Genomic DNA, 24,672 nt, shown 5'->3' with positions numbered 1-24,672 from the left:
ACATTTTTAGTTAATTTTGCTTTCAACGAGGGCAAAATTACTAACTCCTGATTGGTCGAACACCGACAATACTTGCTCCTGATTGGCTGAGCACGCCATTTCTACATTTAGTTGGTCTCTTCATTTTGTGCAGCAAGAACAACGACATCTTTCAGGTGATTTGGAGTTTTAATACGGATTGTTTGTGCCAAAACTGTTTAAAAGACTTGGAAATCAAGTGCTACAGCTAAAAGGAAATTCCTGAAGGTGAACTTTCGTTTCTTAGAAGAAACAGCAAAAGATTATGTGTCAAAAGTAAAACTTTGATCGGATTTGTTTGGTTGAAAAACTGAAATCATTCATTGGACCAGAGGCCCGCGACCAAGTGCTTCTTTCACCTTGCTACGGCTTCTTCCAACAAACAATAACCGAACAATAATAGCAGTGCCCGGCTCAGTTTTATGGGAGGAAGAAGCAAGTCAAATTCAGTCAAACAAATTACTCTGCAAGTTCCTTCTTTGGACCCACGGTTTGCTATTTTTATCGATCTGTGTTCGTGTGATTTTCAAGCGGTAGAAAGCTTCACAGTGCAACTACAGGTGAATTTGTTTTATTCTCGTTAGTTTGCTCATGAATTAAACTTGTATTTTCTCTAAATTACATGTTATAATAATCAACTTTTCTCGTTTTGTCTGATTTGTAAGTTAAGAGACAGGTTGTTTGTTTTGCTCACGGGTGAGTGTTTTTTCTCCAGGCCGGGGCGGACTGTTTTGTATTTACGAAGCTAGCGCCTTGATAGTTTCAAGACAATTTTGCCCTCAATGTTATAAACACGTAATCGCAATGAGTCCTCGTAGAATTAAGGATTAATTTTCACTTGTATTTTCAAAGGTTTCGCAAATAGCACTTTTCACGGTTGATTTTTCTCATTTGCATTACAATGTTATCCAACGTGGATGCGAGGCAATTTCGGGCTAAAACTACAAAATAGCCCGAAATTGCCTCACATACGTGCTAGATTTCATTATAATGCAAATGAGCAGAGTTAACCGTGAAAAGGGCTCTTGCTTAAACTTTGAAAATACGCGTGAAAATTAATCCTTAATTCTACTCGGCCTCATACGATTACATATACTTATAATAATAATAATAATAATAATAATAATAATAATAATAATAATAATAATAATAATAATAATAATAATAATAATAATAAGTAATAATAATAATAATAATAAGTTAAGAAATTATTGTTAGGTTTTTCCAAATAAAGTGATAGTTGTTACATTCCCATCCGCTGTGTGCTACTAACAGCTTTTCTAAGGAAAACTGCAATACATAATACCTTTCATTAGTGCGCCTTTCAATAACATAAGGACTCAACTTACTGCAGTCGATATCAATCATAATTACGCCAACAACTGGCTGACCGAAAAAATACAGACACCGACAAAGTGGATCGAAATCCGCAAATCACAGCGCACGAACATGACCTCTTGACCGCGTTGAGCCAAACGTTATTGTTTCTAAGGGGGCCGCTGCGGTAATTGACGGCAGTGAAAAGCGCAACGGTTCGGTTGAATTTTGAACCTCGGAGTCCGCATATTAGGGACCGATCGTTCATTACGTCCTAGGGGGGGGGGGGGGTGGTTTTTGAGGGGGGGTAATGTTTTTAAACGAGCTCTTTTTGAGGGGATAATTTTTTACCTTGTACGAAAAGTGAGGGGGGTAAAATTTTAAGGATACCAACTAAATGTATTTAGCAATCATTCTTCTCATCAATCATAGAGTTGGTAAAATCGACTAGATGCTTCTCCATATCGCTACTATTCTTCAGAGCGACAAAGATCTTGCACGTAATAGGTTGAGTAATGACATAGACAGGCAAACCGTGTATTTCATCAACCAATTTATCTCTGAAGGCTTGTTTATCTGGGCATAAAAATTGACCAAAAGACGAATAGAGATGGTACGCTTCTTCAAAATCTATAAATCCACATCCTTGATCCACATCCATACATCAAATGCTCCTGTACTGCTCTCAAACCCCGAGCTGCTTTGACCTTCTGTGTACCTTAATTCTTTTGACGACTGAAGAATAGCCTCCAGCAATAACAAAACATCGTTATTATCAAGACATTCCCTTACTTGAATTTCGCCTAACTTCTGATTGTTTCCCTTGCCAGTTCAGATTCAGAGAGCTAGCGATTTCCGTCACTGCAGTGGGGGGTAAAACGTTTGTTTGAAAGATTTTTTTTTTTTTTTTTGGGGGGGGGGGGATTTTCATACACTCGATTTTTTAGAAACCCCCCCCCCCCTCCCCCCCTAGACGTAATAAACGATCGGTCCCTTATTGAAAGACGCAGTGTTCTTGCTTGGGACAAAGTTACCTTCCCAAACACATCAAAGTCGTTGAAGCTATAATGTTTACATACCTAGTTTATTTGATAAGTAGATTGTTAAAAAAGTACAGCCACAGCTGATGTGGATCCATTATAAACAAAGAAAAACTACAATACACAAGAAAAATAACAAAGCAGGAAGAGAACTATTTACACAATTCTTCCATTGCAATTAAAATATAAAATATATTAAAAATAAATAAAATCTTTGGTATTTATTTAAAATCATGACATTCTTTATTGAAAGAAAATGCATCAACATGCGAACAATTCTATTAAAGTGTTGTAGGTTGTCCGCTACATCAGAAAGTCTATTGAAGGATTTCAAACTAATGCAGACTTCTAAATTGAAGTTAATAGACAACGTTAAAGGAGGTAAATATTCTTAGTGAGACCGGGTTGAGATATATTTTGGATTTCATTATGGCCAACCAACGAAAGGTTCAGTTTCCCATAGCCCAAACGACTCAATTTAATTATTACTGTTATTTTTCTTTTGAAAAAGGTTCCTGATTCATCACATGCTTCTTTTTCCCAGGTGTTTCTAAGTTTTAACAAGAAGCTGTTTCCAGCTTATACTCGGGCCATATTTGACTGTGTGGTGCGTAAAGCCTACAATCTTTTAACAGTGATAACCTCCAGCATCGCCAATTCCCCCAAATAGATAGCCGGCGAGCAAGCTCTCTTGGGGGTGGATCCTCTTTCCCCTCCCGCCTCCCACCCCCAAGAGAGCTTGCTCGGTATGATCTAGACCCTTATGTGACCTTAACGGGGACGTGCGGCCCGATAGGGTGTGGTTTTCAGGGTGTTTTGTCTTGAACAGGGTATCTATTTCATCACTTTCTGTCTTAAACAGGGTATCCCTACATGACCTAATGGCTTAAACAGGTTGTGCTTGCCAATGCATTAAAATACAGTAAGAAACTAGTGTATTCTCATTTCATTCTAGCCTTAAACAGGGTGTGATTTTGGGTTAAATGTCTTAGAAAGGGCCTCAAAGTTTTGAATTCTGTCTTAAACAGGATAGGGTAATCGGAGAATTGTGTCTTAAACAGGGTCAGGGTTTGAACGCCCGGGCCGCACCTCCCTACCCAAGCATCTGTTGAGTACCCCCCCCCCCCCCCCAGAGTAACGTTACGCATTACGCGTACGTTTATATCCTTGTACGTTTTTCAATGTTTCGCTGTTTACATGTATATTTTCAAATGAAATTCAGGGGAAAGCATTTGTTATTCACCTTTCATTTGAAGACAGAAACCGTTTCTACATTGATTGTTTTTCTATGGTAAACGTGAGACGTCTTTATCTATCTTGGCCTGCGAGGTCATAGACGTACTGATTTAGTAGCCACCTTTTCGGACCGAGAACAATAACTCGTGGCCCGAAGTCTTATCTCTCGGCCCATCGCGACCCCCAAAAGAAAAAAGAATTTGATAATGCTACCGAAACCTTAACTCGGTCCGCCTTACGGCCCGAGTAATAATGTTTGTCTTGGCCCAACTTACTGGCCCATCTTCTAAGGGGGGAGGGGCAGTGGGGGCGATGGGAATGGCCTATGATTAATTAATTTAACAACTTAAAGGGGAAGTATCGTGGGGTTTTTGACCTCTTTTGTTAAAAATTGGGAAATAAGACCTTCACTTTGCTACAAAATATTTCTAGAACAACGAGAGGAGAGAAATCAACTCAATTCTTGACAGGAACAACTCGTACTCTGTTCTAACGCATTTTGGAAAGAAAAAAATTAATGCGAAAACTTGAAAAACATTAGCCTAACTTTTTCAAGTTTCAATCCATTCCGACCTACTCTGCCTCTGGCCTGGGGCACTAATCGACAGTTTTATTGCACTGGGGCAGGCCCGTGGTAGGGGGAGGGGCAGGGGGGGGGGGGGGCTTGAGCCCCCCCAGAATTTTTGGAAGTTAAAAAACAATGTGCTAAAAAATATATCATTAAAACAAAAAAAATGTGCCCTGATCAATCAGTCTAGAATTCTGATGCTGAAAGTGCCTTTTCACAACCTTCAATAATTTGTCTACTACAGTACCTGTCAGTTTCCTTCGCTAACAGTTTGTTTTTATATACAACAGCAACAAAGGCACTCCTACCTTGTGAATCGGAAATAAGAACCAAAATGGATCGAAATCAACCAATTTCAAGCAGTGAAAGCTGTTGAAATAAACTGACATCCGCTCATTGATAGCAATATAAATGCCCTTAGTTTATAACAATTTAGTGTTCACGCGTTGTTAAAAGCCACACAAGTATGTCCTCTCAAGAGCCAGAGAAATGGGAGCCTGTTCACAGGGTAAAAAAAATTATTCTGCAGTCGGATTCTTACTGCCCGATTCCAAATTTAAAATGTGAAAGAAAAATCTGTCGTCGTTTGTTTATGTCCTTCTTCAAACGGGAAATTACGAAATTTCATGTGGTAGTCTGCGTAAAAGAAACGGCAAAGAACTGTACCAAAAAGTGTGATGCAGGTGCAAAGTTGTTGTTTTTCTTACTAAATCTACTGCTTTTTTGATCTTCTCGTTGTATTTTAAACTGCCTAATCGGTCTGTTTTTTGAGTGACCGGCGGGGGGGGGGGGGGGAGGGGAGGGTAGTTTGTTTAACCATTTTTTGCTCGGCCTCTCCAGTTGTTTTAGCCTTGCTACGGGCCTGTGGGGTCATAATTTATAACAAAACTAGACAATTATTTTTTGTTTCTGTTGTCGGACAAACATTTTTGGGTTTTGAAATGATAACAAATTTTCCTCGTGATACTTCCCCTTTGAGGAGAGGCCAAGTCAACGACACAGCTCATTCTTTTTCAGTTCTTTATGTATCATTAAACTATAAACTATCATAAGTAATCTAATGTACTTCTTATTATTCATCCATTTCATTGTTATTATGATTATTATTGTTTTGGAAACTGATTATTATTACTATTGATTAAAAACTAAAAGCAATTTTCATTATAATCCTTATGCATCTATTTCTTAAGGTTTTGCACTAGAGCCACCATAACTCATCGTAAAAAGACCACGCAAATTAAAGCCACTACATACTTGAGTACATGGCTATGATAAAATTAAACCATTAATATTAATATCACTTTAATTGTATTAATTAAAATCAAATTCTGAAGTTTTAGACATTGCATACTAGGCAGACTAAACTTGTTTGTGTTTTTCAATGCAGAGATTAAGTATATTGTACTAAACTTGTCACTGTTACTCAGTCAGTTTTCGATTCTGGGTAATGCCTCTTATACAAGCAGTCAGAGCAGTGAAGACTAACAATGTTGTTTCTTGATCGTTTTGTGTGGGATCTATATTTTTAGTTACCTGAATAATGCATGGGGACATCTCTCCATAAGCTGACTGAAACAGTTAAGAAGTGCCATATTTTGCTATTTTAACATCAAGGATGTTACGTTTTTTCTCTGGAGGTAATATTCTTTAAATAGATAGATTACATGTAGCGCTCACTTTTCCTTTTTGTGGACTTTTGGGTGTTTAACAATGAGGTGTCAGCTTGCTTATGAGGGGTAGAGCTCTTTTCCCTTTTCAGGAAGTCAGTGAGAATTACTTCTACCAGTTAAAGAGACTGTAAATTCTCTTTCATTAACTCCATTACGTACATCGGCTCTTAATTTCTTTCCGAACATTTCTACATCAAAGGCGAAAAGCTGATCGGCATGAGTTTCCATGCAATGATCTTGGTGCAAGATGTTCAGAATGAACTTGATCACCATTAACTGGTTCCTGTATAACTCTTTCTCAACTGTGGGCCAAATGAGCGAATCAGAGGTAGGTTCCTCCATGGAGTTTGATTCACTGAGGTATTGGAAATGACCAGATCGTCAAGAAGAAAAAGGGTTTGGGTGTATTTAATTGTTCCAAGCTCTGGATAAGCTTTCATACACTGCAGGCACACAGATGCTTGCATGGAAGTCGGTACCTCCTACAGCCTGGACATTGGCACTGGGAAAGTGTTTTGTCTTCCCCACATTTCACCTCATACGTCGACATCTGCTTGCCACCACCACTGTTTGCATTAAATACTTCTGATGATGACATACAATTGTGGTTTGGGATGATGTCCATCTCCCAGCATAAATTAATCCATTATGTGAATTACCATTCAGCGGGGCCTAGCTATTATGCAGGAAGGGAGGGAAGTTATCTGTACCGCCTCAATAACCTTCATGGTACTGGACATTGAACTCAATATCCCTGAAAGTAATTGAGAACAAGGGCATCAAACAGTATTAAATTAAGCCAACACCAAGCCATCAAATTTATTTATACCAAAAGGTATATTAAATCATTAATTAGTAAATTGCTATTAACATTTAAACAATTTAACCTAAATGTGGATGGATGTATATTATACATGTCATAAAACATTTACTTCAAAAGTAGATTTCAGGGAGGGGTTTGTGATATAAGCACAGTCAACATCTCCCTCAGGGAGCGGTTCTTGTATCCCAAGAGGAAATCATACTTATTTATAAGGGATTCATTTTGCCATTAAAGCCATTTGTTTACAAGTGTCCATAACAGCAGCAACAAGGTCATCAAATTATGATATATAAGTTTGGCACCAAAGCTAAAAAAGTGAACAAGTTCAGAAATATTTGTTATTACTTGTTTGATGTTGATTAGGGCTGTTGTTAAAAGATTTTATAATTGCATGGATTTAATTACTGGTAATTACTACCAGCTAGTACAATGGTAATCCAGCATGAGCATGAGCATGAGCATGAGCTGACAATGACATTTTATTGTATAAACTTGATTTGAAAAAATTAATGTTGTCAGGCAAAAGGTATAAACCATGAATAATATGACCCAACAGCTTTCTGGGATTATCATTTGACTTGCAAGCTTATTAATTTGGCATTCTTGCTGCAAAATTTAAAGGGTCACTATGTCACCCCAGGCGCGTGCGCATGCTGATGAGAAGCACCTTGAAATCGTTGACCCAACTTTTTCAAATACTATCTGAGAATTCAGGAAGCTGTTTTGATCTGTTTGGATTGCATTCATCTTCTGGGCCCAGTTGTTCAAAAGCCTATTAACGCTCATCCATTTCTAAGTCAAAAATTGAGGGACAAAAATCTTTGGAATAATCTTAAATGATTATAGTCATTAAACTATTAAACTAGAAATCAAAGGTCACGTTGATCTAGGATTAGCTCAATTGGGCTTTGAACAACTAGGCCCTGAAAGTTAGCTGATTTTTTTAATTTACAAATGTCCTTTGAGCTGAGTGTCATCAAGTATAATCTATGATAATAACAATAAATGAATAAACTTTATAACTAGCTAATTAATTTAAAATATTATTAGTTTATAACAATATTTTACGTTAATTATAATTCCCCGGCTATTACAGGCATAACAATATTTTACGTTAATTATAATTCCCTATTACAGGCAGAGAATTATTTGACCCTGCTTACAATTATCTGCTCTGTACATACACAACTTTTTATGCCAGGGCTCATTAATGCTATTATTAAAGAGGCATTTGATCAAGTGATATACACCCATCTACACATCTTATGCCAGCAGAAATAGTATAACTGATGACTTTCTTTTTTCTTCTGATCCCTTAGTATTTTCATAAAGGTTTGTTCAAGGGGTGGTATGATGTGTTACTGACACCTGTCAATAACAAGGTAATCAGGTAGTGGTAAAATACTTTTATACCACATGCCTAAAACAATAATATTAGTCTCATGATGGTTTACAATTCTTCTTTGGGGTTAGGTACTCGAACATCAGCATGTAAATTATAGAGGCACCACGGGCAGCCACTATCAGTCCACATAATGATCTCACCACCCACCCAACCCAGATGAAATTTGGGATAGAGATTTAAAGACTACCAAACCTGGAACTATCAGTCCCCTACTCTATTCAAACAGTGTGTGGCTTCTTTAATGTCCTACAGATTAAATTATTGGGAACATTAATAAGGCATTGTAAGACAGGACCTGCGGTTTAATCATCCCCCAGAGAAGACTAAAAGGTACCTGTATAAACATTTGTAGATGTTATTTAACAAAAGCAGCCCTTCTCTCCTCAGTTTTTTTTAAAAGACCCCAAGAGTTGGTCTGGCAGGGCTTTTTAACTGATCAAGCTTAAGCTGGCTGGCTACTATTCCCCAAGCCTATACCCACAGTGCATGCTTAAGTTATTAATCACTGTTTCAATGATAGACATTGACCTTTTTGAAGCCTGTGAAACACAGCTGACTGGGTAATTAATACATGCATGTTCAAAAGTATGCAAATTCAAAACTATAAAAATTTCATAATTAACTGATTACTTTGACTTCAATCCATAAGGAAAGACTAATTATAACTTATACCTCTGGCTGTATTAATAATATTTTAAAAAAAAATGCAGTACAGGATTAGCTAGTATTGAATTTGTCCATAAGTTTAACAGTCAAAGTAATTCCTACTTTAAAATCAGGGAACTAAGCAATTTGCTGAACATAGATAATGTTGCAGGGAAGGTTTTGTTTTTGGATACTAATGAGTACGTGTACATGTATGACTGCCTGCTCTGTAACTACAGCAAAAATTTGAACTTATAATTAAGCTGCAATAGGTATCAATAATTTATTGAACTAAAATTACCAGATAGGGTTTAAGGAGAAATTGTGACCTTTTTTTCTAGAGGTAGAAATCTTACTAGCAGGAACAATTAAATCCAAATTCTTACTTTTTCCAGACTTTGATTTTTTTGCATCACCACGTCGCTCATTTCTTTTGCTCAAGATCTTGTCCTTTCCTTTATGGCACCTCATAATTTCCCCACCCACATGTACAAAAGGTACTCCATCAAATGAAATGCTGGCGCAGCACCATAATCCTTTCTGGCCTTTTCTCTGTCCTAAAATGACGAATCATATTCTGTGGTTATGAACAATACCAGGAATTCTCATTAGAAGCTGAAAGTTATTACATGGATGCCTTGATTGTCTCAAACCAACTAACTCTTTTAAACTTTTATACTGTCCTATCTAATTAGTAATAATAATAATAATAATAATAATAATTTACAGTTGATATAGGCCATTGTTTACTTTCTGGTCACCTATCCTCCCTAAATTATTTGGCAATGAAATCCAGAACTTCTATTCCCCATCTCACATCCATGATCCTCACAAGTTCTCCCTGTTATATAATTATACAATATTCTGTTGGAAAGATATTTTTTATGAAAGTTGCTAATTCTTCAAGAAAGGGTGGGTAGGACATGGAGCAAAATTAATGTGCTATATATAAATTATTAACCAAAAATATAATGGTTCCAGCTTCTACGGGTCTTATATCACCAGGCAAAACTAAACAGTTAAATTTTAATTAAAACATTTCTTCTTTTTTCCCCCATTTTAAACTTTCACATTTCAATTGTTAAACCACAATAATTATTATTATTAATACTCAACGCATCAGGTACGCTTGATATTCGTCTTCTGTACACAATGGATCCATGTAATTTTCTGCAATTATATATATGCATTATTCCATGTGCTGGGGAGAAGAAGTAACAAACAAAGACCAGCTCCAGCTTTTTTTTTTTTTTTTAATAAAACTGCGCTTTTATTGTTACCCATAAGCTGAATTAACTGTACAAAAGTTATCCTGCTAAAATATTGCATAATATCTCCTGATTTTAGCCATTACTCAGTCCATTGTGTGGTTGTGGAGATTTCAGATAAAAAAACACGTTTGCTAAACTAAGAATTTTATATGGTTGTAATTATATATAATAGGCTAAAAATGCTTTGCATTACTTACCGTTTGAGTCACTTTATCTACCTCCGCTACACTGTTAGGTGTAAAACATAGCTTCCAGGAGCAATGACGGTCTTCTTTCACCTTCCAGAGCAGGCTTACAATTTTCAACTCGTTAAACCAATAAAAAGAATCGAACCCATAATCCTCAAAATTTAATTAACAATTTCAGAACTACAAAAATTTCCAAAACTTCAAAGTATGTGATTTTGAGGTAACCGCGCTGAAGCCGTGAAAGGAACTTGTTTCCAGCATTCCCAACCAAAGAGAAGTTCTGAAGAGTCAAGAGTTGGATGTGTTCAGTGAAGAATTATTCTTTCAGTTCCAGTCTCTGTGCAGGAACCTGCATGATTCTGAAGGCACAACCTTTGGAATTATGCATTCCTCTCACAAAAATGCAAATCCTGATTGGTTCTTTTTTGGAGCTGACTCAGGCAATAAAGAATCTGTCAACAACATGCAAGCTGCTGTCAACACTCGTGAGAATTTTTAAAATATCTTTTATGCAGATGGCTGATCTGCATCTACTAAGAAAAACTGTTAACACAGGCAGAAAGAAAAATAACTTTTTTCTGGCAAGACTCGACATTTACAACAGTCATAATCCCAATGTCAACAAAGCCAGTAATGATCATGTTCTGGTTTTCTTTAGTTTGAAAGCTAGACTATATGCTCATATTTCTTTAATTCTCATCAAGCTATCAAGTGTGAATATAATTATATATATACCTGCCAACTTTTTCTGACTCAAAGGCATGAGATTTTTAACCTAAGAGTGCCAGGATTTTCGAAGACGACACAACTATATCCGAAGATTGCCAAAGACCTCTGAAGACGCTCAAAGATTTCTCAAACAGTTTTACCTGGTCCCAGTCTCAGGATGTGTAGTGCTAAACATTACCTCATCCCCAGGGCCTTTCCTTCAATAATCAGTGATTTCGTTTCTCATATTGCTTTGAGTAAATTTACATGCATGTTTTTAGAAAGTGTGTCATTTGCAATTTTGTTTGTAAAGATTGTAATAGCTTACATATTTTCAACCAGGTGTGAGAAATTAGCCTGTAAGCATGAGCTAGTGTGGGATCAAAGTTTTCAACCCACAGGCATGAGACCCACGCTTAATGTGTGAGATTTGGCAGGTAAAATATTAATGCATGCAGCATGTAGACTACTGGCTTTATAGACATCTGCTGATAAGGGGCTTCCACACCTGTATATATTAATTTTAATCTAAAAGCTTTGCCGGCTCAATCTTGATTCACATATTTCTCTTACTTTTCTACCAGTTATTCCAGGAAGGAGGGCATCAATTAGTAAATTTATTTGCCATTCATCATAATCCTCAGATCGAAATCTCACTGCCATAGGCAAATACAAACCACTGTACAAATATTGTTCACGGAGAATTCCATGTAAAGCAAAACATTGTATCCCCCTTTAAAGTTATGGAGACCAATAAAGTGAAGGGGCAGAGTCAAAAATATTTCATTATCATGAAAACCAAAGCCAGTAAATAAATTTTCAAAGAACCAATAATAATAAATATCGGCCATGACTCCAGTCCATGATCATGAAGGTATTTTTTTTGTGAAATAATCTTTGCTTGAAAATACTATTAAATAAAAAATGTTTCGGCAGTTGCATCCCCAAGCCTTGCAAAAATCGTGGAAGCTTAAGTGCCGTTTTTAAAGGCCTTGACCTGTTTCGTTTTGGAGTTTTTCCACAACAGTAATTGTAATAATTTTACATGTGAAAACTAGCACTGTATTTGTCAAAGTTCATTGAGACAGGAGTAAAGAAAAGAAATTTGAGAGAAAGGACCCAATAATTGGCTTGAAACCCCTTTATGAAATTAACACTTCCAAATCAGTTGGCTGTGAAAGGACAAAAATCTCTGGCAATGCCTAAAGTCCCTTATGTAATTAATTTGCTTTCCTCTGTTGTCTCCACCACGTCATGTCTCCTAAATGCAGGAAACAATAATATTTTCAACTGCGCTCACTTAGCAGTCACTGCTGAATGGTATGGAGTTTTGAGGTGTAAACAATAATTGCAAAGCTTTTCAGTTTTGTGCTTTGATAATTGATGAAACAAAATAATTATATATTTGCTTTCACAAGGAAGAGAAGTACCAGATTTAATGACTAGCTAGTAAAATGGGGGCCTTTCACCAGTTGAAGAAGATTGACCATAGTAGTCACAGGTCCTCAATAGGGTCTACTGGAAGACATTATTAGCGAAACACCCATGCAATAAAATGACAACATTGTGATATTTACACTAATTAATTTTACGCTTGTTTTTGCATGTACTGAGTTTTGATGAGCATTAGTTACTTTTTGTTCTTAATCTTAGCAATCCTGTTATTATATTCAGTAGAACAATTAAATTATGCACATTCTATTTGGGACACACCAGCAAACCTAATTTAATTTGACAGAAAAAAAGAGTACCTCTTATTTCCAATAAATTTTGCTAATAATTGCAGCATTTCATAAAATCAATTAATACAGTCATTGTCCAGAACAATTGATTAAAAACACTGGACATGTGCTGGTGCTTGCAATACATCATAAACAATAAAATTATATTCAACTGAAACAATGTCAAGTGTAATTGAAATCTCACATTAAGTAAAAATATGTTATGGTTGAGAGAGCACTAAAACACTAATCTATGGCTCATTTTCAGCATCACCATTAGCCACAATGCGTACGAAACAAAAACATGTCACTCATTATATAATTATGTTCTTCTGGTCTTTTGTTAATTGTTGACATGGTATTGCGGAATTTCTTCGTGTCTTTCAAGGTTTTAATGCACCCCAAATGTCAGACTGTCAGACTTTTCTCGGTGAAAAGTTGTCTGGAATTGAGATTCGTAAACCTTGTACAAGCTCGAAATTTAAAGTCTAGCCAATCCCATAGTTATTGGAACGGCCCTCAGTCTCACGCGTGAAGGATACGTTCGACGCCGATTACAAGATACGCTTAAAAAGCATTTCAAACGATACATCCAACAAGTGGAATCATTTATCGATTGTACCCCAGTTAAGGTTTCTTCCGTCTTTAAATTTGGAGTTTGGACACAGCGTTGAAAATGTAAATTTTGCGTGCTTTAATTAACAGTAAGCTGCAATTAGTATCCACAAAACCAATGTCTGTAAGTTGGGCATATCTGATCACGCGATGCATTATAGTTTTACGCGAATAAAGAGCAAGCCACAATTGATTGATTTTTCACAGCGCTTGCAAAATCCCCACGCACGCCTGTAAATATTGGCAAAAAGCTGGCGACAACTACCAGAATCCTTTTCGATTTTCCTTTCTCATTTAAATTTATAATCCCCAGTGAGCTCCCTAATTAATATTTGCAAGAGACAACAACAAACTAAAGGATTAGTTGCCGTAAATGACGCCATCTGGCCTATTAAACGAGTGCATGTCAGTGTGCAGTGAACGATCTAGTACTGCGTTTACTGAATGTAGAAGAAACCAGGTTATAGTAGGTCCCTTACCTTTATTCCTTGATAGACATTTAGTTTCTTTGAAAGGAGTCGCTAAACGCTTCGAATTCAAAGCGAAGCTTTGAAAAGATTCACGGGTAATATAATACTGGAAACCTACCGAGGGTAGGGACATGAGAAACTCCAGGGGCAAATAGTGGGGCAAGGACAAAGTCCGAAAAGGATGGCGGGAAAATGGTTTTGACTTTTTTCCATGTCCCAGAGCCTCCGAGGACGGAGTCGGGCAGTCCATGTACAAGACGAATGAATGCCATCGTATGTGTGAAGTGAGCACAAACAAACCAAATATTCTAACATGTCAGGAGCCATCATCAGGGATGGACTGACCGTAACGGCGTGGGGTCCACGAGTCTCCTGAGGTGTTGTACCAAAAAATTTAGTTTTAGAAAAAATTGCGCCACCCTTCACGTCATGAACCCGCGCGGATACACGTACATTTGCGTGGGGCTACTACCTTATATGGAAAATGGAAGAGAAAATCCAGTTCGGTTTCGACAAAATTATATTCAAAATATTTAAATACAGTCGAACCTGTATTAAGCGGTCACCCTCGGGGAATGGCTAAGTGACCGCTTAATACAGGTTGCACAGAATACATCACTTACTTGGTAAAGAAAGTTCGGCAATAAAATGGTATGACAAAGGACAGGGGCACCGGCAACGACAATTTTCCCTCAGATCCTTTGAAACGTTATTTTAGGCGATCTGGAGTGGCTTTAAAGCTCAATAGGTTCGTTTTAGGCAGCGCTATAATGTTTTTATCTGTTCGGTCATTCTAGGGGAAATTGAGTTTTTTCGAAAGTAGTAGGGCATTTTTGTCCATTTCTCGAAAACCTTAGGTCTTATTTCATTTCCAAAAATCTTAGCTGACCTTTTCTCGGTACCCGAAACAACATTTTGATCAATCCGAAAACACTAGGCCTTAAATTTCCCATATCACGAAATTTGGTGGTGAAAATTCCCTTTAGAAAATTGCAGGAGATTAAGAGCCTTCCGAACAGATAATTTATTGAAACGATCCGTTGGGTGCCCCTGAAAGGAGAGCATGGTATTAAAACAGACTAGTAAAACATTAACGCCACGATTGTGCTCAATTGCCTGGCCACGCCATTTGTTACCCTATTTCAGTGGTTTCCTTTTAGAAAGTGACCATTTAAAACAGGTCAAGACACTGAATAGAAACAGCTCGCTGGGACTTAGTATAGGGTGACCGCGACCGCTTAATAGAGGTGACCGTTTAATACAGGTCAGGATTACAGTAAATAAGAGAAGAAATTTTCGGGACTTTGACAACTAAGCGCTTAATAGAGGGTGACCGCTTAATAGACGGTGCCGCTTAATACAGGTTCGACTGTGCTTTGAAAATAACGTTTTATTACCCTGCACATGTTTAGGTTCCTCCGTCTAACCTTACTAAACTACAGCTGTAAACTAAAGCATTGGGGACAACTTCAGGAAATTCTCCTGACTGAGTAGAAAACATTAAACATTTAACCTTAAATAGTACTAATATAAAATATTCTCCGCGATGCTGGTATACATAAACTTAATTTTTATTCGAGAAGTCAGTTTCAACCGTTTATGTAAATCCTTGAGGAGACAAATATTAAGGCCATCGTCTCAAACGTTTTCTACGCGCTCACTGGCATAAATATTCGGGTCTTCCACCAAATTTTGTAAACTGGCATCTTACGAGTGTATGGTACGTAATAAGCCGACCAACATTTAGCATAAAAAACTTTCAATGCCGAGTGCCTGTGAAACAGGTAATGGTTAAACAAGTTAGGGATTACCGTGCGAAAGGTTAAAAATAATTCAGTTTATTGGCAGAAATTAGTCAAGCTAAAAGCTGTCGAATTGAACAGATTTCGTTCACAGAGCAGTGCCAAATTTTTCAACATAGGTCAGAAGTGAATTTCTCGATTACCTCTTTTTGCCGAAAAGCTTACTGCTTCTTATGACGGCTGTTGGCTTACTGCTTTCAAGAAGTAGTTAATACACGTAAGACTTGATATTAATGTTCATTCAGTTTATTGGTTGTTGATTTCTATGATTTATATTCAAGGGACAAGAAAGCTGTAAATACGTTCTTATTAGCCTGCGTAGCAGTCGTTTCCGTTTCCTTCAAGCCAAGCGGGATAAGCGCGCGAGGGAAGTCTCTGAAATCGCGGATTACGAATTAGAAGTTGAAGGCTCATCAAGCGCAAGCAATCAATTCAGCGATACAGACAAAATGGTCAGAGCACACATGTGAGAACTGGCTGGGCTGCCAATGCGCTCGTTTGGATTGAATCCAATCGACCCATTTCTTTCTCCTTTTTTCTTTTCTGTGGGTCGTCACTTCCATAAAAAGGTATCGGATGAAGCTTTATACCTTTGTCCTTGTCCCTAACGTTACTACAGCCAAAAGCAACACATGTTTCTGGCATTTTTACACAACAACAACGCTCACGAGCGACCAAGCGAGTCACCTATCTCCGGGAATGACGTCACAAAATGTACTCGACCGAGACCCTTTTGGTTGACTCTGCGGCCCGGTAATGTTTTTCACAAGTGTAATTTTTGCCGACTTTGACGGCTCATAAAAAAATCGAGGTTTTAACCCAAAACAAAAATTTTTGCGGCATTTTGCTCAGTATAATACAAAGATTTATTTGGGCCAAAAAATTTTTTTGGGGTTATAGGCACTTTAAGATAAAATGACAGAAGAGATTTTTTACCTTATTTTGAAGTATTATCCTCTCTTGCTAAAACCCAGAAACCAATCCAAATGTTTCAACTCGGTGTCGGTCACAGTCAAATGCATCCTCCACTGTTTTTTATCCCGGCATCAGTAAGACTTATAATAGGCTTTGTTTTATAGCCAAGAAACCGGTTGCGGTTTGACGAATGTGAGAAGATATAATATTTCGGCGTATTTTTTTCTGGCTAGAAATTCCAGCCAAGTAGCCGGTTGTTGTTTTGCTTCTTCCTTTGTATGGCCACGGAACTTGATTCCAAGCAGCAAAAAGCTCTTTTTCCAATTTAGCATGAGCAAGAAAACAGTGAGGGCTGACAGAATTCAATATTGGGGTTGCGAAAACTGCGTGCGATTCTTTGCAGCATCATAACTTTTCACAACTGTTTAGACTTTTTCTAACAACAAACAAGTGAACTTTAGACAAATTTCGGGTACTATTTGAACCACTTGACTCGGAAAGCAGCTGAGAAAAAAAAATCACTGAAGTTAAGTACTTACGTGTTTGAGAACATTCGTGGAAGTGTAAGCTTTTTTCATTCATTCATCTGTAGCAACGCACGCAGCGCCACCGTTTTGGCGCCTATTTGACTTTACTGTGAGAGTCATGTGATCAATGTGCCGTTTATTCCAACTTTCGCCGTCTTCTTTCAATTCTCACGTTTTCGTTGTGAGAGTAGAGACTTTAAGCATCGACGACGGGAACGGCAACGGCGACGTGAGATTGTGAGGGAAAACCCAAATGACACATTGCGCATGTCTGGCGGGAAATATCTAGACGTTCTGCTCCGGGGCCCGACGTGAGAAAGCTTCGTTTGGCGTTGCCCGAAAACGTGAGTAACATTTCACATATTTTACCTCCGTTTCGCCCCGAAAAAAATGATATTTTTAATATCGCTTGGCACTTAAGGATACCGTAGGAAAAGTACGCGTTGAGTTTTTGTTTTATTTTTTCCGAAACTATAATAACTCCATCAGTCGGCTGTTTCAAAACAGAAAGCTAGTGACGATGCCTGCAAAATTAGAAATGACTTGCGAGTCTGACACTAAAGGCCCGTTTACACGTTAAAAGAGAAGGAACGGCTCGGTTAGAAACAAGTACCGGTTCCAGACGAAATCTTCCGTTTACACGTACAAATTCTGTAATGTACCTAACAGAAAAAGGCACGGTACTTGAGAGCCCCTTGGAACGGGTACTAGACCGTTTACACGTTGTTTTCTTCGATACCGGTAACGATAGAGCCCACGATAATTAAACAAAGCTGCTTCGATTAGCTGTTCATATGCACTTACACATACAGTCACTGTGCGTATCTCCGACTATCATAAATTTACCAGCACTTTTCTGGTTTCTTCTGAAGAGGAGAACACGAAATTCACGTTTGACAGCGCGAGTGATTCTTCAAAGAAATGCTTCTGAGAGAATGTACCGAATTAGGAGAAAAACAAGGCTTACGGTTCTCCTATTAACAGCCCTTGTATCGCACTTCACAGTCGCACGGAGCTTGTGGCAAATTCCAAGAACAAGCGCTTGGTTTGATCTTGCATACAGCCCTTACTCTGACGATCAATGTATGCTAAACAACTGACATGGAGTACAACGGGCTCAGAAAAAACGTAATAGAACGGTGCCGAAAAAAGGGCGAGCGTTTAAACGTTGAAAAGAAGACAAAAATGTGGGTACGGAACCGTTTTTTATCGGTTCCGTTCCGAAAGGGGTCCATAGCCGCCTATGGACCTTTTTAGGAACGGAACGGATAAGACTGTAACGGGTCAAGTACTGTTTACACGTCAAATTTTGTCGGAGCCGTTCGTCTTTTTATCCGAGCCGTTCCAATTTTTTCGGTCGTGTAAACGGCCCTTAATTATCGATGTTTCTCTCTAACATCAGTGTAACATTACTTTTTCTTATTCAAAACAAGACACACTAGAACTTTTAATTTACGTTTAAGCTGGAGAAAAATAAACAGTCTATGTTGCTCAAAAATAGCATCTAAACCACAAACCACTGTGTCATATCGTAGTTTTCAGTTCAAATTTTTAGATGTAAAGATAACGAAATTCTCACGCGTGCTCGCACTGCTAAAGCGTTTCTTGAAATCCCAGCCTTCGATGCAGAACATTTGAAGTAATTAATGTTAATCTAGTTGCTATTTCTAGTTATATCGGTGATTTTTATTACGACCTAACAATATATCAAATGGTCTGAATTGTTTACATCGGAAAACTGCAACTCCGACAAACACGTTCTCGTTAACAGCAGTAAAAATTCTTCATCGGTTATTTCATTATTAAAATCGATTTCTGACTTCTTTTAACGAAGACTTGATAGCTGCTTTCAATTCGACGAAATTTTCGAAAATTTCGGGTGGGAATCGAATGGAACAGCATCTTTACCGGAAAAGATTTTCGAAAATTTAGGACAACCTTTTCAGCTGTTCCCGAAAAGTGGAAACCGACCGAGAATAAGCCCGTTCCATTCGAGACCGAAATTTCCGAAAATTCAAATCGAAAATTTGTGGTGAATGGAAAGCACCCATCCTATTTAATCCTCTTCGAGGGAAGTTGTCGTCGTATTGCGCCTGCTTAACTGCTTCCAATTTCGCGACGCAACCGCGTCCTCTCCTCAGTCTTTCCTCGGTTTCTCCGTCGCCGTTGCCGTTCCCGTCGTCGATGCTTAAAGTCTCTAGTGCAATTCCCTAAACGGGGCACCGAGCATATATTCCGTGGCAGCATTTTAAAATTTGGACGCCATTTTGAACGGGTAGGAAAAAAATTACAATTTCTCCACGCACGATCCTGGCCATTAACACGCGTGTGCGCACGCGTGTATGGCGCGATTTTTTCTAAAAATGGATTTTCTGGTACAACACGGTACAACACATGGTGACAAGTCCACAAGTCAAAATGGCATCTCGTTACGGTCTCCATCCCTAATTATGGCTCCTGATTCTATCTGTGAGTGTTTTGCTATTATCTATGCTGTTGGCTCTACCCCGACTCAGAATGCATTCTGAACAGTAACCTCATTCTCTTTAATGATTTCCAGAAAAATAAATAAATAAATAAATAAATATAATAAAAGATAAAAAAAAAGATCGAACGTTGGGGAGGGAAGATGGCGTGACGAGCCAAAAGAGCGTCTGCGTGGGGGCTAAGATTTGTGGTGCTAAACCGATCCCTGGAAGGGTGGTGCGGCGAGGTCATGAACTCCCGGTTTTACCCTATTTAAGACAAATAATACACTTCGTAACCATGTTTCTGATTATTATTATTATTATTATTATTATTATTATTATTATTATTATTATTATTATTATTATTATTATTTATTATTATTATTATTATTATTATTATTGTCATCATCATCATCAACATCATCATCATCATCACTGCACCATCATTATCATCATCATCATCATCATCATGGGATCTATTATTATTTTGGACTGTAGGGGCCAATCGAATAAGGGATCACCCCTCCCCCGCCCCCACCAAGGATTGTGTCTAATCAGTAATTTTTGCAGAGATGCTTATTGATGTCAAGTACTCCTTAGTAGCTAAGGCGAGTTGGAACTGGGCGATTTTGATTCCCGCGGACGTTCTTGCTGCGCAGATTGGAACTCATTCTGACTCGCTTCCAGTCTTTGCACTCATTCTTAAATAATGACATTTCTCTCTCTCTTCCAAGTTTCATGACGTGCAAGGATGCCTTTTTTCACGAGGAGATGATTTCGTACAACCTGAAAAGAATGTGATGTGAATGTGAATGCGAATGGGAATAAAATATGCAAATTTACGAGATCGCTAGCTTGTGGCTCGGATGGTCACATTTCCTTCTATTTCCGAAAAAAGGACGCATTCAATCACAATTTTATGTAACGCTGCATTAACACACGTCTTCAAAAACATTGATAATTCATAAGCCCAAATGGTCGATGAAACATCACGTGCGGTGGTTTTAAAACCCGATAAAACCTCTTCCTTATTAGTATTCGGTGTTTAATGTTTTTCTCTTATGCTAATTTCCAACTTTCACAAAAGCATCATGGTTATGAACTCTCTTGACAAACGCTTTTCCAGAAATGTTTTTGAAGCCTAAATCCCGATAAAACACTGCTGCTCATGTTTTAAACATTACATAAGCCACGGTATCACCTGTATAACATAACACGTGCACCCCTCCCCCTCCTGCTATATTGAAGGGCAGAAGGGGAAAAGAAAGGTGACCGTTTCAACATTTGTGACTGAGGGTGTAGTTTTTTCTTCTTGAGGCAGAGGTATTCTATTGACGTATTCTCGAGAAAAACGCATGCTAAGGTGCTAAAACCTTTTATTTTAGTGTGACAGCCTGTCATTTCAGAGCAATAGTCTCTTATGTTCGTACAATGGATTGCTTCCGCCCTGGCTTCCGCTGTTTATTTGAAGCACTTGAGGTAAGACAGTTCACCTTCGTCTCCAAGCATCACCTACAACCTTAAAAAGCTGGCAGCTAATACAATACAATACGATATCAAAACTATCACAGGTGCCTAAGGCTTTTAATGGTAAACAAGCAAGCAGCCATATTTGAAACATCCCCTCCTCAGACTCAATGTTAGTTTTTGGTTCATGAACAGTTTCCTGACAAATACAACTTTCCAAATCAACATTGCATAGGGGAAGGGGGAAGGAGAAGTAACTGTGGTAGAATTTAGAAGGAAGATATAGTAAAGACTAATTAAATGACAAGAACACATTCATTCATGTTTAAGGCAAATCTTTTTTGCAGCAAAATGCTCACAAATAAATGTGAATATGTGAATAGCCATATATTTCAACTAACGATTGATACTCACATGAACGAAAGACCCTTGCAGTGAAACTACCAACTTATTCAGAGAAATAAAAACTTTACAAAGTTCAGGCTTTTAGCAAAATCAAGCTTGGATTTTTCCAGGTTATCTATTTTTTTTTTCATATTAAATTAATGGCTTCCCTTGAAGGGTCTTTCTCTTTTCTGGGTTTGACTAAGCAAAAGTCATGTTGAAGATAACATCCTACTAATTCCTACTGGCTGTGAAGTACTTTGAGAATAAATCGGCTTACATTACCTGTGCTGCTCTGCGGGATCCAACTTTTGAGACAACAAATTCCCTTCAAACTTGCTCATATACTGGTTTTAAACCTGCCCTTTTAGTATGACGTTTAAATAAAGTGTTGTAATACTATGTTAACTGTTCAATTATAACCCACATCTCTTTGTGAGAGTAAGCGGGGCCATCTATATCTGGCCAGCAGACCTCAAGGTTACAGACTGTCCATGCACGTGGATTCACACAGTCTCCGAATAACACCAGTTTAAGCTGAATTGTATTGTTGGTTTTCACATGACGCCATAAAAAACATAGTCATTGGTTATTTTGACCAATTTTCCCCTGAAATCTTACAGTACATGCTGACTAAGCTTTAATCTATGATTAAAGCTGAAAACCTGCCATTATCATATTGCAACAACGTACCTTACGAAAAGTTATAATTACACGGTAACGAAGATTTGTAAACGATGTCGGATGGCTGCCTTGTCGGTGAATTATCTGAAAACGTTTTCCCGTTGGCAGCTATAACATTTGCCCTCCGTTTGTGGTAAGTTATTGCTGCTATCGTGCGTCAGTGCTAGGGGAATTCACTTGAAACAACTTTGTCAACAACTTTTGAATGTATGATAGCACCAAATCTGGAAGAAATATTCATTTTATAGCGATAGGACATCCAGGATGCCATTGTCTAACGTCGTCCAATCAGAAAGGGGTAATCAGCGGGACGGTTTGTGGCTGGCACGTATGAATTTTGCTACGCATTCCAGTCGCTTGAATACTGTGGGATTTTGATTTTCTTCGAGGACTAGCTCCGGGCCGTTTGGATGGATTTTCGATTGGAAGGTACGAGAAGAATCGAAAATCGTTTGACCTTTATGCTGTGAAGTTTGAAATTGGAGCGATGCGTTTTTTGGGGGAAAAATCGCTCCGGCGCTAGAACCCTTTTAAAACAAGTTTTCCTCCCATGTCACTCTTCTATTACGCTCGAGTGAACGTTCAACGCCGAACCCTTCAAATGGCTAAAATCGCCGTCTTCAACCTCAGGAACGACAACACACAACATTTAAGGTAAAACTACGTTTATTTTGATGTTAACAAGTAAACACAGTCTTCGGAATTGTACCGATTGGCTCGATTCTGAGCTATCAAGTGAAAGACCTTAAAGAAGATGCTGTCTTATTTAGTATTGATCGACCACCTGATCAAGTAGTTGCCACAGGAAATGAAATCATACTTTCATTTCCTGATCTGCCCAGAACTCTTTGTACAGCCACACCCTTCGCACCCCAACACAATCTACCCACTGATCAGTCTCAGTTTCTCTCCAAACTAAACTTGAACCTAGAGACTGCACGGCAAGTCGAGAAGAAGACAGTGAAACAGCGCGGTTGTGGGATACGGCATTCAAATTTCTCCCCCAGTCCCCCAAGTTACGTCACCAGATCACCCGGAAAGGATTAGGAATTTGTATGGCTATTACGTTCATACCATAAGCAGAGTTATATATTCTATTAAAAAGGAATTGTGGAGTTCCGCTTTTAGTTTTGGCTAAATATATACATATATTCCCATGAACCTAGTTTAATGGCCTTAGCTCCCACGAGTCTCCTGTAGCTCAGTGGTAGAGCATCCGAACTAGTAATAGGAAGGTCTTAGGTTGGACTCCTGATAAGAGCACTCGGAATTTCTTTTTCCCAGTATGCCTGTATCATTACTGAATAAAGCATCATACTTACATATACACTCGATTGCAAAAACGTTGACACCTAAATAGCATAAACCGTTAACGATGAGACACAACAGATTTGTGGGTAGTGTTTAAACAATGACCTCATTTCCATAATCATTAATTTACCATTCTCATTCTTTGCAATAAAAAATACAGTGCTGACTTAATTCTTCCTAATAATTTTCTACCAAATATTGCTTAAGTTCATGGACTGATTTGGACTTAGGCATATCGAGAATTGCATATCACTCAATTTGGCCCTTGTTGGTCAACTTGGACATTTTAAGGAAAGCTTGGACAGTTTCCATCATTCACCACGTGCAACTAATTTTGGTTATCAACCTTCCCCCGGAATAGAATATTATGCAAATCAATTTAGTACACTTATACCCATATAGCCATTGGGTATCATCCTTCACGGTTTGTGCTTTTTAGGTGTCAACGTTTTTGCAATCGAGTGTATATCATTGGGTAAGGTGTTAAATATTTCTGGGTTGACTTCCGGACTGAGCTATATCCCATTTCAGTTGTCATTCGTTCCCAGGACTTTGACGAGTCGGCTAAGAAGGCACCTTTCCGATGCGTGCTATCAAAGCCAGTTCAGCATGTTGATGTTTCTTAGTGAGGAGGAATTATTGTTGATCATTAACATTAACTGGCTAGGTTATCTTACGGCCTTTGTATTCTACATGTGGCATGAAAAGACCGAGAGAATAACACGAGCGGAACTTCTAGCTTAAATCTGTAGCGTATTGGATAACTGCTGGTCTTTTAATTTAGACATGGTTCTTTGTCGTCGACAATGGACGCTGTCCCTTCGGTATTCAGTTTGAAGGGGGCTTGTTGGCCGTCAATCTTGTCGACTTCTTCGAGATCTACATCCTTGTTAAGGGTCGTTCGCTTTCGATCATGGAAGCTAATACACCTTAAGTCTTTTACATGGCATAATTCCGTTTGTGTTACTTGAGACCATACCAACTATTTTCGCTCTTACTTCCATCAAGTTTTGGTTGCCTTCGCTGCAAGCCTGTACAAATCATAAAATGAAGGCAACCACTGAGTCGCCATCCAGCCGACTGGATAGGCTAACCTGTTAACTTACGGTGCGTTCTTTTGGGATTATTCCGGAATAGACGGTACTAGTTTTCTTTTGGAAGCTATTCCGTTTTCGGAATGAACGGGATATCATTCTGATCATTCTGATCTCATATAGCAGAATAAACAGAATAGAAGGAATACGTACGGTATACTCGAAATAGACAGAACACGCGTTCTTTCGGTTAAAAAAGTTGGAATGGTAATAGCATGTTTTCGGCGACGCTGTACAAGGTGCAAAACACTTAGAAGTACAAAAAGTTCTCCTACATCTTCTTTAAATTCCTTCATCTTCGCTGTGTTCGGAAAAATCGAAGATA

General features: G+C 38.2%; 1 protein-coding gene across 1 annotated transcript in view; it reads right to left on the bottom strand.

Annotated features, from left to right (window-relative positions):
* The window catches only part of LOC146472363 (uncharacterized), a 37,871-nt gene extending 24,099 nt beyond the window's left edge, over window positions 1–13,772 (bottom strand). Inside the window, exon 1 of the mRNA XM_085119543.1 lies at window positions 13,705–13,772. The gene's annotated coding sequence lies outside the window, so the exon portion shown is untranslated. The remainder of the gene's footprint in view (window positions 1–13,704) is intronic.
* Window positions 13,773–24,672: the final 10,900 nt, after the last annotated feature.

The sequence above is a fragment of the Pavona decussata genome, unplaced genomic scaffold (genome assembly GCF_977016875.1).
Source record: "Pavona decussata unplaced genomic scaffold, jaPavDecu1.1 SCAFFOLD_100, whole genome shotgun sequence".
In the NCBI taxonomy this organism is placed as follows: Eukaryota; Metazoa; Cnidaria; class Anthozoa; order Scleractinia; family Agariciidae; genus Pavona; species Pavona decussata.
The sequence above is the reverse complement of the archived record's forward strand: the minus strand, read 5'-3'. Positions and strand labels throughout refer to the sequence as shown.